A 19,714-nucleotide genomic window follows, 5' to 3' on the forward strand; every position below is an offset into this window, starting at 1 on the left:
TGATGATCTCACCCAACGGCTTCATATAGATGTTGAACAGAAGGTGCGAGAGAATCGACCCCTGCGGCACCCCACAAGTGAGGCACCTCGCGGTCGACCTCTGCCCCCCTGTCAACACCGTCTGCGACCGGTCAGAGAGATAGGAGGAGAACCACCGATACACGGTGCCTCCCACTCCCAATCCCCCCAACCGGTGCAGCAAGATACCATGGTCGATGGTATCAAAAGCCGCTGAGATGTCTAATAGGACCAGGGCAGAGGAATAACCCCTGTCCCTGTCCCTCCAGAGATCATCCACCAATGCGACCAAAGCTGTCTCCGTGCTGTATCAGGGTCGGAAGCCGGACTGGAACGGGTCTAGATAGACGGCTTCATCCAGGTATTGGGGTAGCTGTCACGCCACAGCACTCTCTACAACCTTCGCAACAAAGCAAAGGTTGGAGACTGGACGATAATTACCCAAAATAGCTGGGTCCAGGGAGGGCTTCTTGAGGAGGGGTCTCACCACCGCCTCTTTCAAGGCGGCAGGGAAAACCCCTTCCAACAAAGAAGCGTTGATAATCCCCTGGAGCCAGCTTCGTGTCACCTCCTGAGTGGCCAGTACCAGCCAGGAAGGACACGGGTCCAGTAAACATGTAGTGACGTGAAGCCTCCCCAACAACCTGTCCATGTCCTCGGGAGCCACAGGGTCAAACTCATCCCAAACAGACTCAACAAGACGTGCCTCCTCTCCCTCGCTTGGATCATCCCAATTTCGGTCCAGACCATCCCAGACCTGAGCGATTTTATCGTATAGATAACCACTAAACTCTTCGGCATGTCCCTGCAACGGGTCATCCCGCACCTCCTGATGAAGGAGGGAGCGGGTCACCCGAAACAGGGCAGCCGGGCGGTTATCTGCCAACGCAATGAGGGTGGAGGCGTATGAGCGCCTCACCTCCCTCATTGCCACTAGGTAGGTCCTAGAATAGGACCTAACTAGTGTCCGATCAGCTTCGGAACGACTGGACCTCCAGGTGCTCTCTAGACGTCTTCTCTGGCGTTTCATCTCCCTCAGCCCCTCGGAGAACCAAGGGGCCGGATGAGATCTGCGCTGGGTCAGAGGCCGCAAAGGCACGACACGGTCCAAGGCCCCAGCCGCGGCCTGCTCCCAGGCTGCAACTAGTTCCTCAGTCGTGCCGTGGGCCAGATCCTCAGGGAATGGCCCAAGGTCCGTCAGGAACCTCTCAGGTTAATGAGGTCAAAGAAAAAAATGCTGTTTAAATGCACAGCATCTAACTACAAGGTAATTTCCCATTATGGAGAACCAATTAACTTCAGGTTTAAGTAAACTCAAAAGACCCAAGCAGGACTAGAAATGAAAGCACATCAGTTTTGGTGATAGATCTATCGCCAAATTGCATCTGTTCACTATGAAAAAAATGATGCTGGTGTGGTTCATCTTTCTTTTTCTGATCACAGAGCTCAAGTCTTGAATGTAAGAGTTGCAGCACAGAACCCAGACCACACTTCCTCTCAGCCTTAACTAACTGGTTGTTCTACGCCTCTCTCCTATTTTTTTAAATGTGGCTGGTAATATTCTCTTCCTTTCTCTCCCACTCCATGTCATAGCCAGGTCTGTGGATAGGGATTGTTTAGGAGGCCCCTTGGACTATGCGGTCCTGTTCCTGCATTTGGTATTCAACATTAGTAACATTACTGATTCAAGGAACTGAAATGATAGGATAGGATAGGATAGAATAACAGAGTTGGAAGGGAACTTGGAGGTCTTCTAGTCCAATCCTTTGCTTAGGCAGAAAGTACTGGCTCCCTAGCAGATCTTTTATTCTTCCCTAAATAAATTACTCTTTCCTGAAATAAAATATCTAACAGCAAAGGAGGATTCCACAGGGGGAAAATCGGGTTTTGTCAACTTAAGTAATTGACTTGGATTGTAAGGCTTGAGGGCAGTTATTTATGCTATATTAAGCTACAAATACTGCAAAAAAAAGTAATTACAGTAGAAAACCAACAGCTTCAAGCTATAAGGTCCAAGACATCTCTCTGTGTGTGCTTCTCTCCTTTCTGTGTGTCCAAAATACAAAATTATGTTTTTTTTCTCCTTCCTGTATGTCCAAAGGAACTAAGAGCTAGTATTTATCCCTGGCTAAAAGGTTTGACATCTGTGGCTTGGCATTGTCATGTCCTAGGCCAGTGATGGCTAATCTTTCTCGGACTGAGTCCCCAAAGCGCAAGTGCAAATGCAAGTGCAAATGCAAGTGCACACACCTGAACTGCCAAAATGCAATGCACGCATGGCTTCCAGCATGCTGCCTGCCCCCCCACACACACACACCCGCAGGCGCCCCACCCCCATGCATGCACGCACAGAGACCTGATGATCAGCTGGGCGGTGTGCACTTACGCGCGGCAGAGCTGAACTGGGGCAATGGCTTGCATGCCCACAGAGAAGGCGCTGCATGCCACCTGTGGCATGCGTGCCATAGGTTCACCATCACAGTCCTAGGCTGTTTCTAACTCTGGAACCATCTAACACTTTGAATGGCTCCAAATGTTTAGACTGAGCTGGAACAAGGAAGGCTGCTCAATTAACTGTTCCTTTTCAGATTTTTCTTTATTTGGCATATCTGAATTCCACACATACATCCAATCCTATTCGGTCTGGAAAAATGAAATGCAATCTTAATTATCTGTTAAGAAATTAAAAAGAGAAGATTTCTCTAGTTATTCATTGCATAGAGTCAGAATGAATGTTGGTTCATCTAAAGAACTTACATTAAAAATCAGCACAAAGATTTCATTGAGCATTTGTTAATTTCTTCAGATCAAATGCTTTGGATTAAAAACTACAATAAATAAAAACTAGGCAGCTGGTTCAGGTTTTTCAAATAAAATAGTGCCTTTAATAGAAATGAAGATAATGAGAGGAAGAGAAATCTCTATATGTTAAGAAACAACTTTGTGATCAAATTTAATGATTTTTCAAGCTTAATTTTTAAACTGCAGGATTTTTAAAAATTTTCAAACAAATGAATGAATGGCAGAAATAACAAAAACATTATGTGTGTGTGTGTGTTTTGTGTGTGTGTATATATAATAAATTTCCAAACTTAAGTGGGTATTAGAAAACTATTCCAATGGCAAAATGATAAGCTTATAAACTTTTGTTCCAAAGCAGACAGGTGGCTTTGGTTTAATATATAGAGAGGTGATCCAGAATTAGAGTTCCTTGCTAATGTCAGTATATCCGTAAGGGCGAACCTATGGCACAGAGAGCCATCTCTGCAGTCACATGAGCTGATGCCCAGGTCAGCTCCATCAGGCATGCCTGCACACTTCCTATCAGCCAGCTGATTTTTGGGTGTCTGTCACACGTGCATTCACGGGGTGTGTGGGGGTCATGTGCGCATGCGTGGGGTTTGCGCACACAGGCACAGGGGTGGGTGCGGCATCCCTCCATGTGGCGTTTTTGCTTCCAGGAAGCTTCAGGGAGGCCTGCTAGCACAAAACAGGGGTCCTGCACGCATCCGCAGGTGGAGTGCGGGGGTGGGGTCACACACATATGCGTGGGGGGTGTCACACATGCATGCACGGGGAGTGGGGCCTGTGGGGGGGCATTGCATTATGGGTGTCGGCACACACCCGCTTTCGGCACCTGAGGAACAAAAGGTTCGCTATCACTACAGTATATATACCTCTTTATATCTCTTTCACTATCTCTATCTCGTTATGAGAGTCATAAATTGGTGTACTAGTTAGAGGCTGGGAATCGGGAAATCACGAATTTCAGTCCTGCCTTTGTGCCAAAGGCAACCAGGTCAGCCTCCCTCTTCCCTAGGAAGAAGACGACAAAGACAAACCACTTCTGAAATCTTCAATGCCCTCAATTTCCTATATCAAATGGCCATTTAAAAAAAACAAAACACCTCTCTGGACTATTGGAAACACTTCATTTCAAGGAGAAAAAGTGTAGTAATTCTTACAGGAACCTCTGAGACGATTTGCATCCACCTGCTTTTTTTACTCAACTCATGGTTGAGCAGGTGTTGACCCAGCTCACTGGTGCACCTGAGGGGCCTGGCATTTTATTAGCTTATTAAGAACCCCTTAAAATGGTTCTTTTCCTCCAGACTTCTAATTGCTGTTCTAACCATTAATTTTATTTATTTGGTTTTAGGTGCAAAATGTCATTTTAACTAATTAAATGATTTTTTAAAAAAAGGTTGTTGTAGTAAACCACTGAGAGATTTCAGCAGTATAGCAAACTGAATAAAAATAATGTCAAAATGAATGAATGGGATAATGATTTCATTAAGCAAATGCAGTGCCATGCTAAATTAACTTTGTGATCCATCAACGTTACTTTTTAATGTGTAACCAATTGGTGTTTTATGCCATCAAGCCAGGTGCAAAGATGATTTTCTTTCATTGCTTTCAATCTTCACCAACATAATAATTTTTTTTCTAGTTTGTTACCTGTCCAAAATACATGCTTCTGTTTGCTGATCATGGCCTCAAGGCAACAGTCAGTTTTTATTCTAGCCCAAGATTGATTGATTGAATGAATTGGTTTAGAAACCATCTCCCATAATTTGAAAGTATCTTATCGTTTTCCTTTGCTCTTTCTCAATGCCAATCTTTCAATGGCACGCATTATCACTGGAAAATGTACACTTTATTTTGCTCTTTGCTGTCAGTGAAATATTCTGATCCTACGTGATCTTATCTGAATTTGAGTTTATTTTCCCCTATAGAATTTATTTCCCCCTAATGTTAGATCTCCAGCTCACTGCGTCGTTTAGCAGTTCTTGACCCAAAGGGGAGAAAACACTATCTTACCATGACCTTTCTCTTCTTAATACTACCATTATCCAGATTTATAACATTTTTGTCCTTCCATAATACATAAATGCCTTTCTGAATGAAGAATCATAAAAGCCTGATTAATAAACTAACCAACAACATACCAAATAAACAATGAAATCTTTTAAATCTTATTTACTCTTATTTAATAGGGCCTTTTGTGCATCTACCATGTGACTTACATTTTTACTTCGGGTGTCAGCTCTTCCAGGCTTGCCATTATACTATATTTAGACGTTAATCAAAGAAGTATAAGGACAATATGCATCTTTGTCTCACCCTCTTTCCTAACATACATAATATCAACTGTACTATTTCCTTTTAGGGAAAGAAATTGAGTATATAAGATAAGAAAAAAAATATGTAGATAAATCTACAATAATTCGTACCAGCACCAATTACTTAATCTCTTCATACCTTTCTATCCTTGAAAACCATTTTTGTTTCCATCACATCCTACACATTACTTCATATATTGCCTTTTATCCTTTAAATCTTTCATCTCTTCCTCATAATATATTTATTTGTTTCTCTATAATTCAGTACTCATTCATTATCTATAGATAGCAATAGCAATAGCAATAGGGATAGCATTTAGGCTTATATACAGCACTTTCTGGGTGTAAGCATTATTTGCAAATTGCCCAACAACCTGGGTCCTCATTTTACCCACCTTGGAAGGATGGACGGCTGAATCAACCTTGAGACCAGTCAGGATCAAACTCCATGCTGTGGGCAAAGTTAGCCTGCAATACTGCACTACTGTGCCACCAAATGTATGACCAAATCACTCACAATCTTTATTTCACAATGATCACTCATTTTTGCATTCATCCCCAATCCACCACCATTTATTCTTAGATTACATCCACTTGTTTTACCACACACATATTTCTTAAATACACTTTCCTACTGCATTCGACTTACTTGTATGTTTCTACTGACATATCCATATAATGAACCAGGGCCTCCCATGGCACCATTTTTGTGGGAATTAAACATTAGAGGTTACTAAACAATTGTGTGTGTTCAGGTAATACAAAAAGCAAGCTATAATTAATAACAAATCAATACAATTTATTAAATAAGTTTGAGCTAACAGCAGACAGGGCAACTAAATTATCATTTGGTTTTCAATAGTTATAATTAACAAGTTTGTAAGCCAATACAGAGTTAAACAATTAATAGTATAAGGAGAATGGATTCTTTCAGTTCAATGAGAAAAAGAGTGAGTTAAAAAAAAAAAGGCATGAGATGGGAATTCCGAGAAGTGATTCACTTAATGGACCATACACAGTGGAATAATCTAACTCCAGAAGTAACTGCAGCCCCAATCTTTCTGCAGTTCCAGAAACAAACTAAAACTTTTATCACAACACACTTTTAGCTCCAGCTGATTGGGAGTGGACATTTATTTGGTATTTATTTATGCGATTTTTGTTTGTTTTTGACATTGGTCTGGGTTGATTTATTAGATGTCGCGAAATTGGTATTGATTGTTAGTGATCCTACAGATAGATTTTCCTGTCCTTAATCAGATCCTTCGGGTCTTACTACAGTGCACTTACCTTCACTGTAATTGAATCTATCCACCTTGCTGCTGACTGCTCTCTGTTTTTCTTTTCTTCTCTGTTTCCCAGCATTATAGACTTAAGCCAGATCTTTGTGCATAATATGTCCAAAATAAGATAATTTTAGCCTTGTTATTTGTACATTAAGTGAGAATGCTAGGATGGATTTTCTTTGATCTATTTGCTGGCTTTCTTATCTATCTGTGTTATTTCAAAACTCTTTTCCAACACCAAACATTAGTTGAAACTGGAAAGTTGTGGGTGGGAACACAGATGAGCAGCCAGCCTTCCAGCAACCTTTATTTAAGATAAGAATTCATTATAAACCAACATGCAGTTCCCTGCTGACAGCCCCTTTTTATAGGAAACCGTTAGCCTTTAACCAATAACTTTAAAATACATTTTGCAGTTGCGCGCTACGTGGACATAACAGAAACGTTAGCAGAAAAATCTGTCCCATCTCTTCCTATCACTTACACAGTCAGGATTACCATAGGGAGATCAAATGCAACTGAGAAGGTCAAAAACTTTTAGGATATGGCCAAGAAGGGGCCACAATTGTCTTCTACCAAAAGAATCAGCAGCTATTTATGCTATGGCTAAAATAACACTAATTAGTAAATTGACCAGCACTATCAACTTTCTAATTCTTCTAGTTTAAATACCATTTGTGTAATGAACAATAAGAAGGAATATTTTTAAAGACAGAGACCAAACCAAGGAGATACCAGAAAAAAATTATCTCTCTCTCTCTCTCTCTCTCTCTCTCTCTCTCTCTCTCTCTCTATCACCTCTCTCTCTCTCTTTCTCTCTCTCTCTATCTAATTTTTATATATCTATATCTATGTGTGTGTGTGTGTGTGTATATACTATTTATACTGGTTTTTTTTCTTTTTTCACATTTGCGGATGAAGCCCTGCGGTGCAGTGAGAGGGCGGGCGGGGAGCCGCCAGCCTTCTCAGCTGAGGGAGGGAGGGTTTCCCCAACCGGTAGGTGCCTCATTTCCCACCCTCGGCTTATACTCGAGTCCCCAGTTTACCCCAGTTTTTGGGGTAAAATTGGGGACCTCGGCTTATACTCGGATCGGCTTATATTCGAGTATATACGGTATCAGAAAAAAATTATATCTATATCTATATCTCTCTATCTCTCTATCTCTCTATCACCTCTCTCTCTCTCTTTCTCTCTCTCTCTCTCTCTCTCTATCTAATTTTTATATATCTATATCTATGTGTGTGTGTGTGTGTGTATGGTTCTGGAGAACTGGTAGTGGAAATTTTGAGTAGTTTGGAGAACTGGCAAATACCATCTCTAGCTGGCCCCAGAGTAGGGTGGGAATGGAGATTTTGCAATATCCTTCCCCAAGATTGGGGTGGAAATGGAGATTTTTGCAGCATCCTTCCCCTGCCATGCCCACCAAGCCACATCCACCAAGCCATACCATGTCCACCAAGCCACACCCACCGGTAGTAAAAAAAATTGTATTTCACCACTGATATACATGCATACATACATACATATAACTGGAAACCTTATGTAGACTTCTTGTTGAAATAAGAAAAGACTGAATAAATTATTTATGGATATGAGGATTAGAAAGGGTTAAAGAAGAGAAAGAGTATGATGGGAACTACTTGATCTTTCTACCAGAATGTACCTGTCCTATACCTCCCCATTTAAATTACCCAAATTTATCTCTTTGCTCTAGTTTTTCTACTATTTATATGAATCTATTAATTCTCTGATACATACGTAATTACATCATATATCCTAAATATCACTGGAAATTAGCCAGCAACATTGCTCATTTGCAGACAAAAGTAGGCATGAAGTCACATCCACAACTAAGTCACCTCTAGGTAGGATCACACATATTTTTTACACATTTATTTAGGCATCCTTAAACAACTAAGGGACAACAATCAAGAAGCAAACAATAGCCCCAATCAAGGAACAACCAACTCAGACAAACAAGCTAACAGTAAAAAACAGCCCAACCCAGTGGTGGGTTTCAAATTTTTTTACTACAGGTTGTGTGGGCGTGGCTTGGTGGGCATGGCGTGGCTTGGTGGGCATGGCGGGGGAAGTTACTGCAAAAACCCCATTTCCTCCTGATCAGCGGGACTTGGGAGGCAGAGAATAGATGGGGGCAGGGCCAGTCAGAATTTTTACCACCGGTTCTCTGAACTACCCAAAATTTCCACTACCAATTCTCCAGAATTGGTCAGAACCTGCTGAAACCCACCTCTGAGCCCAATCAAACAACTTCCGAGAGCATTCCCACCAACACTGAGAGGGCAAGACATTATATAAAATAAGAGCAAATCTTACTCCCTATTAGCACTTATGATGTTACTAGTTTGGTAATGAAACATCTGCAAGAAAAGAACCAATCTCAGAGAGTACCAAGGGCCCTGTAGTTGAATCATTTGCATTCCATTTATTCCCACATATGGTTCACTTGTGTCACATATCTCTCTTACTCCATTCAGATACTAACCATCAATTTCATGTTCATGCAAAGCAATCCATGGTTCAAATCTATTATTATTTTTCTTTTTATTGTCTAAATCAACAAAAATATAGTATTTCTTTCTGAATGAGCTACTGAAGGGGGAAGAAATCTTATCTTCTGCCTGGAATTAAGCTGTATAGCATTTTCCAAATTTTGCCACAATGTCATTATTACTGCACAGCTCTCAAGTAGAATTTTGCCAAGTACCTTCTGAGGGTTATTTAATATATTACTATCCCTTTAATTTTCTGCATTTGCTGTTGCTCCTTTATCTTTAATATATGGTAACGATAATGGAGTTCTTCCATCATTAGGTAGTCATTTATTATAGATCACCTGGCCAGCCTGATGATAGACATGAAGCCTCTTTATATCAGATGACCAGTTGTTCAAAAAGCCAAGCAATAGGGACAACAGCTTATTTAAAGCACGGGTCCCCAAACTTGGCAGCTTTAAGACTTGTGGACTTCAACTCCCAGAATTCTCCAGCCAACATAGCTGGCTGGAGAATTCTGAGAGTTGAAGTCCACAAGTATTAAAGCTGCCAAGTTTGAAGACTTCTGATTTAAAGTATCTTGACATCTGCTAGGAATCTAACTGTCCAGAGTTAAAAATCTAATCAACTCTTGTTCTTATGCTGACAATTTTATTTCTGAGAAGGTAGAATTTTTCAAAAGGAATGTATTTAATTCTCATCGACAGAAAGGAATTGATTGAAGAAGGGAGTGTGACCAGTACCCTGACGGAAAGTGATTGCATACTTGTAGAATTCGTGGTCTTCAGGGCAAGAAGAGCTGGATGACAAAGAGCAGATTCTGAGGTATTCTGAATGGAAGTAGATTCTTCTACTTCCTCTACGTCCTCTTTCAGGATATGAAATCCTGAAAGAGAAATGTGACTAGGTGGGGGTGGAAAGTACTACAAAACAAGTAATTCTGAGGAATATAATGTATCTCAACTTCAACTAGACCTTCAACAGTCTCTCTTCCACCCCCTCTCCCTCTCTCCTCATATTCTCCTTAAGTTGTAAAATGTGGGAAGTTTGAGAATCCTCATTGAAGGTTTCATTTTAGCTTGGATCCAAGACACTGTTCAATATTTTTTCTCAGAAATTAGAGTTTAGAACTGCATAAGAAGTTTGCAGATAGTATAGAGTAGGGAACACTGCCTTGACAGTACCACATGTGAAAATGATGTGATTGTTCTTGTAAACTGCAAGTTAAATATCAGCCAATAGTGTAATTCAGTGTTACCTTGGGATGCATTAACAAATATCCAGAATGTGGATCACGGAGAATAGATGCTCCATTCTACCTTACCCTAGTCAGAACCTACTTGGGAGACTGTCTGGTTTGGGACATCCCAATTCAACAAGGACAGTAACAAACTGGAATATGTTGCCAAGTTGTATGAAGAACAGTTAAATCATCTGGGTATGTTTAGCTTACAGAAGAGATGGCTGAGTGGAGATGTGATGGTAGTCTACAAATATGTGCCATATTTGGACAGAATACAGAAGGAGATGAACCCATTTGTTCATTTGTTACTAACCCAGAAGACTGAACCAGAACCAGTGAGTTAAATCTACCAGGAAATAGGTCCAGGATAGATATAAGGAGGAAGCTATCAGCCAGTGGAACTGTCTGCCATGGAAGTAGTAAGATATGATGACCCAGGGCATGGCATGAAAGCAACACAACCAGAGAACAAGTCTAATTCCCCTTTATTGCTCTAACTGTGCCCCCAAATGTCCCCACGTTCACCTCAAGTCCTGGAGCAAAGCTCTCACCCACACCTTCAGAAGCCTCTAGCTGCGAGTAGTCCACTAAGCCAGGTTAACCAAACAGGAACCAGGGCCAGCAGTCCAATAAGCCAGGTTAGCCAAACAGTAAGCAGAGCAAGAAGTTCAGTGAAGCAGGCAAACCGGACAAGTCCCACAAGACAGTGTACAGCAATCTCCAGGTGTTGGCAAGTGCACATGAGGCTTCACAAGTTCAACTCTTGTTCCTGACAAATGCCCCTCCCACTGGCACCTCCTTACATCTCAGTCCCCAGGTTTACCTTGTGAAAGTGGGCAGGGCACTCTCCTCCTTTGTAGCCAGCTCAATCTGCGTTGATCTCGCCTTCTCTCTTCCCTCCTCGTTCTCAGACCAGGAGAGGGTAATCCTTGCTCTTTTCCTGAACTCTGTCTCTCCTGCTCCTCCCTGTCTGCAGGCCTTACTAATTCAGAAAAGTCTTGGCCAGACTGACTCTGCTCTTCCCAGTTTCCTCCAAGACCAATGGAGTTGCCTTCTCGATCTCTGTCAGCTCTTGTTCCAGCATATCTTCCCCTGCAGATTCAAACTCTGAATCTGATGGGGGCATGACATAAGATCTGATTTGCTGGAGATTTTCAAGCAGAGCCTGGATGGTCATCAAGGATGGTCTAGTATAAGGCTGTCAAACTCATGGCCCATCACCCGGATGCATCACACACTGGCCACACCCACGCCCAGTTTAGCGAAGGGGCAAAAAGTCATGATACATCATGTCATGCAGCTGTGACGACATGAGTTTGACATCCCTGGCCTAGTAAATCCTGCAGTGAGCATGAGGTTAACCTCTCCCTTCTAAACTCTGTAATTGTAAGAAATTAATCAAGCTTTTAGATTTTTAGATTCATTTCTTGGCCACCTACTGTATGTGAATAGGCTTATATTTGTGGGGCTTATTCCCACTGCCTGCGTAAGCTTTGTCTTTCTTCAAGAGAAATGCCACCCATAGAAAATCACATTTTAATGCTTTAATCTTGAATGTCTTTATGTCATGTAGGCTACAAAACTTCGCTGTGATCCTTGTTCCAGTCCACCTATTGAAATCTTTTATGTATGTGGTTGGAAACATTTGCCTAATAAATGTGAAAAAAGGATAGGAAAACCCGATCAGTTGAGACACAATTAGCTTTAAAGCTCTACAAAGTTAAGTATGCAAAATCCTTTCAAACAGTGATTACTTAGCAGTACCAAAAACTCAGATAAAAATTCCCCTGATTCAGAACAGTGAATTTCTTCATCAATTATTTCTGAGTGTTTGTACAGACTATTTTCAAGATGTTCTTAGATTTTCTAGAGTGCTTTTATCTGTCCATATAGTATATTCACATTTTAACTAGAGTAATTATTTTTAAATGAATTTTTAAATGTTGACTATATAATCACTGTTTCAAGAAATGAAGAAATTGGTGTTCAGCTGACTTTCTAAGGGAAACACTAGCAGTTTTATTACAGAGCACTGTTGGGAAGAACTATAATGTATTATTTGTTTTAGTATTCGGGGAGTGACACTGTGCAATAATTAAAATGTTCTATTTGTGAATGGGTATTTTCAAAATACACAGATAATGCAATATTTCATTGCCAAATTAATAATTGAACCATATGTAAAATTATTTTACCTGTATAGTTAATAACATAATGACACTTATAGAACTAAGAAGCTATGAAGCCTATAATGGTTTGTGACGATGATACACCAACAAGAACATTCTGATATATTCATTTACAGAAAGCATTTCTACAGCTTTCATATGCAGTAATTAAACAAATAGAAATAGTGCTATCTCCTATGATTTCAGATTTGTTGAATTAAAAATATTTTGGAAAAAAAAACTTGAATATTTTAATTAAAAATGTAGCCTTATTCAGAACAAATGTCAGTAAATTGAATGAGTATATAAAAGTTATAGATCTCTTATAGGAAAGATAAATTAATGTAAAAATATTTGTTTTTAATTGTTTTTAAATAGTGTTATTTATTGTATTTATATTGTATATTGTTTTTAAATGAATTTTTAAATGTTGACTATATAATCACTGTTTCAAGAAATGAAGAAATTGGTGTTCAGCTGACTTTCTAAGGGAAACATCACACAGCAAACCGATCGATTTAATCATTGCATTTGTGGATTAACAGTATTAAGTTTGCTCATTTAAATTTATTTATTTATTTATTTATTTATTTATTTATTTATAATTACATTTCTATACCGCACCATCTCCCGAAGGACTCAGGGCGGTGTACAGCCAATATTAAAATACAATACACCAATACAATATAAATATACAATATACAATATAAATACAATAAATAACACTATTTAAAAACAATTAAAAACAAATATTTAATGGCCGAATCACTAAAATGGTCAAAGACCGATTAAAACCCATTAATATTTCGCTAAAATATGTCTTAGGCTAAATGTTGGAAAGGGAACAGTTGAATCTTGAAAGAAGCAAAAGAGCTTCTTAAAAATAATTACCGTATATACTCGAATATAAGCCGATCCGAGTATAAGCCGAGGTCCCCAATTTTACCCAAAAAAACTGGGGTAAACTGGGGACTCGAGTATAAGCCGAGGGAGGGAAATGAGGCAGCTACCGGTCAGGGAAAGCCTCCCTCCCTCAGCCGAGAAGGCTGGCTCCCGCCCGCCTCTCACTGCACCGCAGGGCTTCCCAGCTAATGCAAAACCCCGCCAAGTTTGCACCATCCGGTATAATGTGAAAAAAAGAAGAGAAAAAAAAAACTCGAGTATAAGCCGTATATACTCGAGTATAAGCCGAGGGGACGTTTTTCAGCACAAAAAACGTGCTGAAAAACTCGGCTTATACTCGAGTATATACGGTAAGTGCTTTGTTTAGTCAGTTGTTAGAGGTAACAGATCACTTATCCTTTAAATAATAAAAAAGAAAAATCTCAGCGTTATGGTGAGTTCCTTATTTTCCTGTAATAGCACTTAGACTTGTGGACTTCAATTCCCAGAGTTCCTCAGCCAGCTTTGCTTAAGTCTTAAGTTGCCAAGGTTGGAGACCCCTGATACAGATCAATACGTTTCATACCCACAGTAACTTTCCCATCTGGATTAAGTGTTAGATTGTCCTAATGATTCCAAAATTTTCTACAAATACAAGTAGACCTTGACTTACCACCATAACTGAGCCCAAAATTGCTGTTGTTAAGTGAGCCACTTGTTAAGTGAATTTTGCCCCATTTTACAACACTTCTTGCCATGGTTGTTAAGTGAATCACTGCCATTGATACGTTAGTAACCCAATTGTTAAGTGAATTTGGCTTCCCCACCGACTTTGCTCATCAGAAGTTTTGCAAAAGGGGATCACGTGACCCAGGGATGCTGCAACGGTCACAAGCATGAACCAGTTGGTAACCTTCTAAAATTTGATCACATGAGATCATATGGATGTTGCAAAGGTTGTAACTGCGAACAATGGTCATAAGTCACTTTTTTCAGTGCCATTGTAACTTTGAACGGTCACTAAATGAACTGCTGTAAGTTGAGGACTATCTGCATTATTATTTGTCATTATTTCCATAGCCTTCTTAGGATTGGAGGAAAAAAGAATTAGTTAAGAGTTGTTAAGAGTTGTTAGTTAAGAGTTGTATGTTTTATATACATATTGGCTACACTTTCGTCCAAGCCTTCAGAAACCTATCTGAGTCTTCATGTAAATGATAAAAGCAGAAAGACAAGGCAAGTGTGAATAACCAAGTCACACAGGGATGAACAGGAATTTGTTCAGTAATTGCTCCAGGCAACATCATCTCAGACTGGACACATAGAAACAGTTGGATTCCCCTCTACTACTGCCTCGGTTACAATTCAAAAGAAGAACACGCTTTCAAAAATACAGAGAGATCTAAGAGAATAGGATTATATTATCCTTTCTAGACCTCTATATTCACCATAGTGAATAGGGCATGTTCTGTCTTCACATGAGATTAGAAATCAAAGGAACTGAGCCCATATTTCTGATGCCCTACTACACTCCCTAGACTGAAGAAGCTCTTTTCTCAGGAGTCAATCTATCAGAACAAATCTGGAAGAGACCTGGAGGTCTTCTAGTCCAACCCTCTGCTCAAGCAGAAGTCTCTATATCATTTCAGAGAGATGGATATCCAGTCTTTTCTTAAAAACCTCTAGTGATGAAGCACCTATAACTTCTGAAGGCAAGCTGTTCCACTGGTTAATTGTCCTCACTGTTAGGAAGTTTCTCCTTAATTCCAAGTTGCTTCTCTCATTGATTAGTTTCTAGCCACTGTTTGTTGTCCTGCCTTCCGGTGTTTTGGAGAATAAGTTGACCCCCCCACTCTTCTTTGTGGCAGCTCCTCAAATACTGGAATACTGCTATCATGCCACCCCATGTCCTCCTTTTCTCTAGACTGACCGTACCCAATTCCTACAACCATTCTTCATATGTTTTGGTCTCCAGACAATAATCATGATAATCAGGCAGTAATCATGATGCAGACAAACTTACTGTTATTAAAAGCTATCATCTGTGGAAGAGTTGAGTCCTAACTATTAACATATTTCTGTTTACTCATTCATGGTATGTGAGTTTCCTAGAGGAGATAGAAGATCTACAAACAGTTTATTGATCAGATGGTCAAATGAGAAGAAAAACTTTGTCTTGTTCTTGTACCTTTAATAGCAGCCAGAAATGCAGAAATTAATAAGAAAGACCCAGATAGCTATTTAAGCCTGATCATATTCACTTGCACCAATTCCTCTTTTAAATATAAGAACTTTTAAATTTGCATCACTTTAGAGCTGGTGTATTCTCTAGAGCAGGGTTGTCAAACTCAAGGCCCGGGGGCTGGATCCAGCCCATGGATGCTTAGATCTGGCCCATGGGCCCGCCATGGAAACAGTGAAGGACCAGCCCGCAGTGCCTCTGCCAGCAAAAATGAAGCTCACTCATTTTCACTGGCAGAGGTTTGCAGGAGGCTATCGCAGATGAAAATGGAGCTTGGGAGCCTGTTTTCACTGCCAGAGTGCTCGGGCTACCACAGTTGCCCCCAACACAAATGACGTTGAACTGGCCATGCCCATCCTAGCCACATCCACCCCGGCCCTCTGAGGTCAAACACAACCCTGATGTGGCCCTCAATGAAATCAACTTTGACATCCCTGCTCTATAGAATATAAAAATAATTTGGGTGACAGAATATTATGCAATGAAAATCACTAATGGGGCAAATATGATACACCACAGTGGCTCAAGTATGATATACAGTAAGGATACAATAATGGATACTTGAGAATAACAACAAAAACCAACAATTAGAGAAACTAAGGAAAGCTTGAAAGACAGTGAGCAACTTAATGGGCAATGATCATAATATAAACAGAACCACCATAGTATAAAGAAAATCTCAATAGTTATGGATACTACCTGGTGGAATTCTGTTTCTTTTTCTTTCCCAACCCATTCTCTAAAAAGAGCAGAGCTCTCCACCTAATCCAATTGCTTCTACTAAACCATTAATATCAATTGCAGACCATAGTGGCTGTGTCCATACAACTTGCAAATTCAAAGTCCAATAAAGTAACAATTAAGGAGTCATTAAAAAAAATAATCGTCATTCTAAAAATGATATTATCAAACTGATATTTTTAAAATATTTCCTAGGTATTATCTGAATTAATCTAATGCAGATTAAATATATTTGTGGCTGATTTATTTCTTTAGCTTTTTAAAGTTATTTGTTAGTTCTCTTGCTTTAAAATTGGAAATTTTACCTTTGTATTCAGGCTGTTGAATAACTCTTTCTATCCCACAAATTTTATTCTACTTAAATAACTTGTAAATACTGATTTTTTTTCCCTTCATTTGAATCATTGGTCTTTGGAAACATTTCAAAAAGTCACTTCCAAACAAATGAAGAGAAGCAGTGGGAAGGAGGGAGAAAAATAGTTTTCACCAAAGCTTATGGTAAATTTTGTTTTTCTTGAACAACATAGCAAAATTAATTCTTTTAAACAGAGCTTAAACTTTTACAGTCTGATCAGCAATGTGGCAATTACTAAAACAGAAGGTTTTATTTCAGGGTACCTTTCTGAAATGAATTCAAATTATAAACACCTGGAACTTCAAGTGCAAAATGCTTTTAATAATGTCCTTTAGATTCCATGATTTGAATGCTCATGCTGTGCAGTTCCTTTTTTTATTTATTTTAAGGAAGCTGTTCAAAGCACTAAAATTGCACAGAGCCAACTTCTCAGCTGGTGTCGGACAACTATCTTGCAACCTTGGCAAGAAAGAGACAATGATTTACACCAAACAAAAATCTGGCTCTGTTATAAAAAAGAAAAGAAAAGCAGGAAATGAACACAATGTACTTGCTGGCTTGGACTAATGATAACTTTCCAAACAAACTGATCTCAGTTAGCACCAGATAATCTAAATTCGTGCAGGTTGAATGTCACAGAAGACTTGCACCCTATTATTATTCAGTCAGTCAATTGACAGATGATCTTATCATACAGTTCCAATGACACTTACATGGTTTTATTACAGGGTACTTACTGTTGTGACCCATTAGTATAGTTAATTAGTCAGAGTCTAAGTATATGTCATCAGTTCATTGGCGAATCATCACGATGCAAGTTATCCCAAGCCCACTTCCCCAGGTCAGTCTGGAATTTATTCAATGCAATAGATTTGTGAAAGGAGCATAGCTATAAATCTCTTTCTTTGTCCTTTCATGAAGTTTGCTTTGAAAAACGGACTTTTTCTCTCTCTAAATAATACTGGGATGAATCCTTATAATTAAAGAAAAGACTTTAAAACTGCCAGTTCATATATCACTTTAATAAAAAAAAAAATTTTTTTTTTTACAAAGTTAAAATTGACAACAAAGAGAAAAACATAAAAAGAAAAATAGGAAAGATGGAGGAAAAATGGAAGACAGTATAGATCTTGAAAAGAAAAAAGGAAAATGCTTAAAGAAGTGCCTTCTGATCTTTTTTTTTTTTGCAGCAGCTACAAATATAGGTAATGCCCAGAGTCTCACAGGTAAGATTGGCAGAGTAAAATTTGAGAAATAAACAAAGAAATAATTAATGCTGTTCCCCACCTTCCAAATTACATATAGGTATTCCTCATTTAAAACTGCAATAGACCCAGAATTTCCATCATAAGTCACTATGGTTATAAATCGAAGCATCCATATGACCAGTCTCAATTTTACAACTGTTTTTGTGGTGGTCATTAAGGAAATGTGGTAGACGTTAAGCAAATCAATGTATTTCTATGGATATTTTTTTGCTGGAAACCGACTAAAAAGATTAGAAGCGGACTTCCGGTGGCTCCACCTCTTCGCTGAGCCCCTAATTAAAGGGGCTCCGCACTGAACATCGTAAAAGCCAGGAAAAGCCGGCTTTAATCTTTTTCCCTGGATGAAAGGGGAAAGATAAGAGCAGCAGGGAAATGTTGGTAGACCTCCCCAGAGGCTTTGTTTTAATTAAGCAGAGCCCCGAAGGGTCGACGGGTCCCATAAATATTCCTGCCATACTCCGACTTCAGTGCGTGCCTGCAAAAGCAGGAAAAGAAGAAAGTGTCCATCTCTGCTAATTGTCTTATCTTTATGGATCTCTTTAAGCAGACGGAATGAGTGCCAGCGGACAATTATTGGATTGCAAGTATTTTTGATTTCCTGACTTCTACCTTTTAAAAAAGAGAATTTTTTTTTCCTTTGTTTTAATTGACTCTTAAAGATGGCGCCTGAACGGGAGTGAAAGTGACGAATGGAATTTCAAACAGTCTGTGCAACTAAGAAGATAAGAAATGTTATGTGTGGATTTTAATGAAGTGAACTGAGCTCTCCTATACTTAAAGGGGAAAAGAGAAGTTTCTAGACTTATATTTTGTGAATTTTAAAAACTGAAATGGCTACTAAACCACCTAAGACTGGGGGCAGAAGGGGTTCTGAACCAGCTTTAGAAGATCTGATTAAAGAGCAAGGAAAGTGTCTGAAGAAAGGTTTAAGGAGATTATGGATAATAATGAGAAAATAAGAGAAGAAATAAGAGAATAATAAAAAATAAGAGAAGATATCTTGATGGCTTTTCAAGGTTTGGCAAAAAGACTGGAGGTGGTGGAGGAGGAGGTGCAAGAAATTGTTCAGTCAAATCAACAAATAGAAAATAGAATGGGGGGAATGCAAATCAAATTGGATAAAAATGAAGATCAAGTGGTGGTGATGCAGTATAGAATGATGGAAGGAGCTCTGAGAATTAGGGGTTTGAATGAGGAGAAAGGGGAAGATTTAAAAAAAAATTTATCAGAAGCTCTGGCTGAATTTATTGAACTTGATCCACAAGAGGTTCTTATCAAATTGACAAAATTTATAGAGTTAATTTTTGGATTGCTAGGCAAAAGAAACTTCCTAGAGACATTGTGGTTTATTTTTTGAAAAGAACAGTGAGGAATCAAATTTTGCAAGTTGCTTTTCAGAAAAACTTGAAAATAGGGGAACAGGAGTTGAAGGTTTTGAAAGAGATTCCTCCCAAGATGTTAAGAGATAGAAAGGACTTTACATTTTTCACACAAGAGCTTAAGAAATACCAGATTCAATTTAGATGGGAGGTTCCAGTTGGCTTGACAGTGTATTATCAAGGAAGGAGATATCGTATTGACACAGTGCTTAAGGCCAAAGATTTTCTTTCTACAGTGCTGAAATTTGAAATAGAAATAATAGAAAAAAGAATTCAAGAGACTCAAATGGGTGTGGAAGCTGAGGTGATTCCAGTGATGTTACCATCAGAGGAACAACCACAAGAACAAAGACTGACGAGGGGAGCCCTTAAGCGTAAAGAAAAGGAGCAACAAACTCAAAGTAAAGTTCAGGATTCTGCTACAGAAGCGGTGGAGGAGCACGGCCGAAGATACGGGAGGACGATCTTCAGTTGATTGCTCAAAAGCTTCAG

At 39.3% G+C, this 19,714-nt stretch overlaps 1 long non-coding RNA gene across 1 annotated transcript in view; it reads left to right on the forward strand.

The window, feature by feature from the left end:
- LOC131192600 (uncharacterized) overlaps nt 1–19,714 on the forward strand; it is a 70,013-nt gene that overhangs the window by 41,671 nt on the left and 8,628 nt on the right. Inside the window, exons 2-4 of the long non-coding RNA XR_009153761.1 lie at nt 9,652–9,769; nt 11,761–11,814; nt 17,766–17,801. This is a non-coding gene — a long non-coding RNA (uncharacterized LOC131192600). The remainder of the gene's footprint in view (nt 1–9,651; nt 9,770–11,760; nt 11,815–17,765; nt 17,802–19,714) is intronic.

Source organism: Ahaetulla prasina, chromosome 2 (assembly GCF_028640845.1).
Source record: "Ahaetulla prasina isolate Xishuangbanna chromosome 2, ASM2864084v1, whole genome shotgun sequence".
Taxonomy (NCBI): Eukaryota; Metazoa; Chordata; class Lepidosauria; order Squamata; family Colubridae; genus Ahaetulla; species Ahaetulla prasina.